This window comes from Mus caroli, chromosome 5 (assembly GCF_900094665.2).
Source record: "Mus caroli chromosome 5, CAROLI_EIJ_v1.1, whole genome shotgun sequence".
Taxonomy (NCBI): Eukaryota; Metazoa; Chordata; class Mammalia; order Rodentia; family Muridae; genus Mus; species Mus caroli.
The window spans coordinates 82,067,749-82,074,263 of record NC_034574.1 but is presented as its reverse complement, the minus strand read 5'-3'; the positions used below and the strand labels follow the sequence as shown (position 1 = coordinate 82,074,263).

Genomic DNA, 6,515 nt, shown 5'->3' with positions numbered 1-6,515 from the left:
GAAGAAGAAGAAGAAGAAGAAGAAGAAGAAGAAGAAGAAGAAGAAGAAGAAGAAGAAGAAGAAGAAGAAGAAGAAGAAGAAGAAGAAGCAGCAGCAGCAGCAGCAGCCAGGTATGGAGCTTGAGCTTGTAATTTTAACTACTGTACAAGACAGACAAGGAGTTTCTCTGGGGATTGTCCAAGAATTTGCAACTCTTGATTCAGTGAGACAGCTTATCTCAAGAGAAGGCAGAAAGTGACAGAACAAGATACTGTACATTATCCTCTGGGCTCTGAACATGGCAGCCATACATAGGTATGTATATAATACACATGCACACACACACACACACACACAAGAGTGAGAGAGACTCAAAACCTGTATCCAATGCAATTAGTACATAGATGAAGTTAGGTGTAATGGTACCAGAGTCAGGCATGATGACACAGTAGGTAAAGGCATTGGCTGCCAAGCCTGATAGCCTGTATTCAATTCCCCGGAGCCCATACGGCAGCAGAGAACAGAACCCTGTATCGTGTCCTCTGGCTTCCAACTGCACAACATGGTACACACACATGTACAATGTTTAAATTTTCTAAAGAAAGATATATAAGGGGGAATTTAGGTTATAAATAAAGATGGCACTTCACAACAGTGGGGAAAGTAGTTTTTAAGGAAGTATTGAAACAATTAGAATAGCCATCTATGGGGAGATTTTATGTTATGTCCTTCATGCCAACACAGATTTTCAGTGCATCAAAGCTTTAAACATTAAAAGCAAAAGCATAAAGTACCTGAAACAGAATAAATTTATAAACAATAATACTAAGTATATAAAACATGAGAATTATAAATTCAGATATATTCCATACTAATGAAAGAACTGAAAGACATTTTGCATCAGAGAGAAAAGAGAACAACCTTGCACTGTGACAGGAGTCCTGCCGCACACCAATTGGCAAGAGTAAGATGATTTTAAGAGGCTGTATCTTTGACTCAGAAGTTCCACATCTATGAATTTATCATATACAACAGATAATGGAGACGGGTGAGAAGAGGGGTGTGTGTGTGTGTGTGTGTGTGTCTGTGTGTGTGTGTCAGTGTGTTTGTGTGTGTCAGTGTGTATCAGTGTGTGTGTGCCTGTGTATGTGTCTATGTGCCTGTGTGTGTGTGTGTATATGTGTGAGTGTATGTGTAAGTGTGTGTATGTGTGAGTGTGTGTGTATGTATGTGATAGAGTGTACATGAGTATGTGTGAATGAGTGTGTGAATGTGTGTGAGGAAGTGTGCATGAGTATGTATTTATGTGTGTGAGTGTATATATTTGTGAGTGACTGTGTGAGTGTGTATTCTGAGTCAGTGTGTGTGTGTGTGTATGTGTGTGTGCACACATGTGTATGTACATTTATTCAGAAGTATCTGAAATACCAAAATAGAACAAGTGGGATACATGTATAAAATTCAATCACATACATACAGCCTTTCAAGGGTAAGACAAACCCACAAAGTTTCAAATGATCTCTAAGAGTAATGTGCAGTTACATGGAGAAACAGTGAGCTGCGAATACTGTCACTGGTTATGCTCTGTGTTTGTGGGGGAAGGCTTATATTCATGAATCTCTGGAAAGACACCTTAAGTAACAACACTGCGACTGGTGGGCGGCAACAATGACTGGCGGGGGAAGCCAGTCTTTCTCTATGTGGGCTCAGAGTAGTATTTTAGCTCCCTTTGCATTGGCGATTGGTCATACAACTTACTTTGCCCAATATAATGAAAAAAAGATCTATGTCACTTTTGGAACAAAACAAGACTCAAGTGGTTAAAGGCAGCTGACCAGGGTTCGATTCTCAGGGTCCATGAGGTAGAAGGAAAGAAGTAACTCCCACAAGTTGTCCTCTGACCTCTGTTCACATGCCGGGGACTCACCTGTCCCACCCAACTCCAAAATATACATGTAAATGTAATTTTTAGATGTTCAATAAAAAAAGTGTGGCAATCCTAACACCACCAAGTTACAATGACAAAACTCAGCATCATGGCTTTTCTGGTAGCTCACTGTTCCCAAGAAGGTGCCCATCCCAAGAAGGTGATGGTACTAAAATTATTCTGCTGAGTTAGTGTGTGTGTGTGTGTGTGTGTGTGTGTGTGTGTGTGTAGAATCTGTTTTATATTCATAGTGTTTGGTTTCATTTGTTTTGTTTTAATTTGGGTTTTGGGGTTTTTTTTTTTTTTTGAGACAGGGTCTCACTATGTGGTCCAAGATGACATCAAACTCTGGATCTCTGTTCCTCTGCCTCCAAGTACTGGATTTTGAGCATGCACGTACCACCAATCTCAGCTTAAATTCACAATCGTTATATAAATTGTAACTCCACTGTTAAAAAGCTAGCCTAGGATTTCTTTTTATCCAACTGCAACCTACTTGGGCCTACATTATCCACATTCCTCTCCCTCTCTCCCCCACAAGCTCAGAAAATTCCAACGCCAGACAACACAAACGCAAAGTCACAAGGAAAGCAGAAACACAAATATTTTTAACTAGTGGGAAGATCAAAGAAAAGTCAATAATGAACTGTGGCTTCATCAAACATTTACAGAACACTAAGACACCGAACAAAAGAATCAGCGGCCGAAATGTATATTAGGAAGCATTGTATTTGATTTAGAGCAATTTCTTCTCAAATTTGCAATTGGCCTTTAAGTCATTTAAGTGTAGCATTATGTTAAGAAATTACAATAATAGTTTGGTTCATTGTGGTTTCAGGGAACTGAAATCTGCTTGGAACACATTTCTGAAGTTAGGACGACATATTCTTTTCTTTTTGTGATCTCTATGTATTAAAGCAGCTGCCAAGCAGGCTGACAACACCCAGAAAATGCATTTATGTTCCTTTGCACACCAAATGTGCTTGTTGCCGTCAGAAACAGACATTCCTCGTCCACATCGCAACCCGGATCGCTCTCCTCTCAACAGAAGTGGACCGCAGGGATGGTAAAGAGCAAAGGAAAGTCAGGCCAACAGTGGCCTAAGTCAACGACCTCTGGGGAAAGCCCTCTAGATCCTCCTGGCAGAAGCTGCAGTCCAAGGAGTGCGGGAACGCCAGGTTACTGGTAGACAAGCTGCTTCTGGGAGGGCCGAAGGCAGAGCAGAAGGACCTGCATCAAATTCAAGATCATCCTGCAGTGGACTGCGTGGACAGTCTGCTGAATGAGTGCGCAGCGATACGAGACCATCAATAATCAGACACCAAAGGGGGGGTAGAACTTGATAGTATTAATAGCAATTATTCCCAAGTTTGTTAACAACTCTCTTGAAGGAAATGTGACAAAGAAAATGTAGAAATTATCCCAGCCCTTCTGAAGTGTATCTCTCTGGAGTCGTTTCTGTCATGAAAGACTCTTAGTAATCTTTAAGCCTTTTTCATCTCACTGTGGTGAGGCGCGAGTCCTCTACAAGGAGGCAGCTGTGAGACTGTAACAAAGCAAAGCACTTGTATCTAATTTAAAAAACCAATGCCTTTCACTGGCTGTAAATCAGGCGACAATGCCCATCTTAGAAGTCTATTAGAGAGAATACAGATGTTTTCCACCCTGTAACCATTTACATAGATAAAGTTGTGAGAGAGGCAGTGTTTCCAGGTAGGAAAAAAAAAGGCTTTCCATTCCGAGATCCTGGCTCAAACAAATCAAAGCAGTGTCACTTCACCAAGTGAAGTCCTTTGAACCTCAGTGGCCCGATTTAGACTGTTACCAGGATTAAATATTAACATCTGTGAAGGCCGACTCACTTCACAGACACTCAGTAGATGACAATTACCTTCAGAGTCTTCCACTTTCTCATTATTCCCCTTTCATTTATGGAGTTAACAAAAACTGATTACCCGTTATTGACTTATGGTAAAATGGTAACAAAAACCTATAAGCCCCATCTTCATGGAGTTTGCATCAGTAGAGAACACACACATAGAAAAAAAAAAAAAAAAAAAAAAAAAAAAAAAAAAAAAAAAAAAAAAAAAACAGAAACAACAATAATGAAAATAGGCCAGCACAGCACAATTGTATAATGTGTGGCAAGAAGGAGTGTATTTGGTGCTGTGGTAACACAGAAGAGAGACACCTCATTCGGCCTTAGACTGGAGTTTCATGGAGAAAACTACAGCTGAAAACTGAGGGAGGAATTGGAGTCTGTTAATGAAGCACAGGAGGTCAGGAAATATTTTCAAAGGCCCAACTTTGAAATTGTCCAACCAATTTCTCCAGCCCAACTCCCACCACAATCAAGTATAAATCGCATCCATCAGCCACCAGTCACAAAGCCAAACTCCTGGCTATGTGGTCCAATAATTCATAATGTGCACTCTTATTCCCATCCAGTGATGATACGCTGACAATGGCAGTGGACTCGGTGATGGATACACACCATCCATACCTACCATGATCTTACACTGGGTGATGGATACACACCATCTATATCTATCATGATCTTACACTGGGTGATGGATACACACCATCCATACCTACCATGATCTTACACTGGGTGATGGATACACACCATCCATACCTACCATGATCTTACACTGGGTGATGGATACACACCATCTATATCTACCATGATCTTACACTGGGTGATGGATACACACCATCCATACCTACCATNCTACCATGATCTTACACTGGGTGATGGATACACACCATCCATACCTACCATGATCTTACACTGGGTGATGAATACACACCATCTATATCTATCATGATCTTACACTGGGTGATGGATACACACCATCTATATCTACCATGATCTTACACTGGGTGATGGATACACACCATCTATATCTACCATGATCTTACACTGGGTGATGGATACACACCATCCATACCTACCACGACCTAACAGACCAATTAAGCAGCAGCAACATGTAGTTACATGTTACATGAATTAACAAATGTAATTAAAGACCAAATAAGGAAAGATCATGATGAAAATAAATATAAAAACTTGGCTCTGCTTGAGACTGGTATTTTCACACTGGTAGTGAGGCATGTGCACATAGCAGTATCAACAGTTGCATCAATAAGTCATTTTCTGTCAAGCCAATATTTGAAGGTTTACTATTATATATTATTACACACCAGGTATGTATCCAGACGAAACAGATCATCTATTTTTTGTTAGCTGAGAAAGAAGGGTTTAAGAACTGGATGACAAAAATATATAAAGGCGCTTTAAGTAATAAACCACTCTATAAACAGTCCCTGTACTCTCTTTACAAGAAAGTTACACCTGAAATTTTATCTTTGCTTTGACATCATTCTGAATGATTATTCCTTTATGTATCATTGAATTTCTAATAACAAATGTAAGTAATACTTTGCACCTAATGGTTTTACTACACTTAAGACTAAGCTAACAAAATGAGCCTTTCTCAAGCCCTTAAGGAGGAGAAAAAAATTACCAATTTTGAGAAAGCTATGAAAAAGTCAAATCTTCTTAAATACACAATTATTCGAAATAATTATACAGCTTAAAATAGGACTGGCCTTAAATTAACAAATTTGTGTGCATATTAAAATACCAAATATTGTCAACTATAATAAAAATATTTAGCACTGAACATTTATTAATTTGTATAACAAAATTCTTCAGCAATGATAATTTGACCATTTATCAGCAAAGAAAAAATAGTGAAATAACAACACAGGCAAATGGAACCACAGACTTGGTGCATAAACGCCTGATAATAGAGATTTGGGCTTCTAGCAAAAATGATTCAAAGCATTTCTTTACAAACTACAAATAAAATTGATCAGGTTCATAGCATGCCCTTTATGCAAGCAGATGGGATATTAGATTTCTCTACTTACCTTCTACATATTTGCCTTTGAATTGATCTAACTTAGTACATCAGCCCTAACACTGGTTCTCTCCAGGTGCTCTTCCCATGCCGTTCGTGATGTTTCTCTTTCTTTCCATGTATTTGATCATAAAAGGCCATAAAAACACATGCAATATTTGAACCTGTAGATGGAAGGTGTCTGCATCTTTCTCTGAATGTATTTCCCTTGATAATAAATGGAAATCAAATTAAGACAGAGATTCCTAGTTCCGTCATCACTCTCTACTAAGACAGAAAGGTAGACTTACACCATGTCTTTCCTGCTGCAGATGTCTACTACCCTAAATAAAAACACGTATGGTTATACTTACAGTCCGGGCCCTTCAGACGGTCTGTAGTGATGCCCTTTCAACAATGACGTCTGGAAAAATCAAAGAAATCTACCTTCCCTCCTTTCAGCTCCTAATATCTTCTGAAGGATGCAGGCTCAAGAGTTGCCAAATGAGAAGGGGGAAGGCAGCCAAATAGGGACTCCTAGCCAATCTCAAACAGCAGGTCATGGCCAACAGACCATCTCTCTGCTGTTCTCTCTCTCTCTCTCTCTCTCTCTCTCTCTCTCTCTCTCGCTCTCGCTCTCGCTCTCACTCTTGCTCTCGCTCTCTCTCTTCCTCCCTTGTCTTAAGAGTTAGGAACAGTTCTTT

At 39.6% G+C, this 6,515-nt stretch overlaps 1 protein-coding gene across 1 annotated transcript in view; it reads right to left on the bottom strand.

Annotated features, from left to right (window-relative positions):
• Window positions 1-6,279, bottom strand: part of Slc4a4 (solute carrier family 4 member 4) — a 422,068-nt gene extending 415,789 nt beyond the window's left edge. Inside the window, exon 1 of the mRNA XM_029477155.1 lies at window positions 6,186-6,279. The gene's annotated coding sequence lies outside the window, so the exon portion shown is untranslated. The remainder of the gene's footprint in view (window positions 1-6,185) is intronic.
• Window positions 6,280-6,515: the final 236 nt, after the last annotated feature.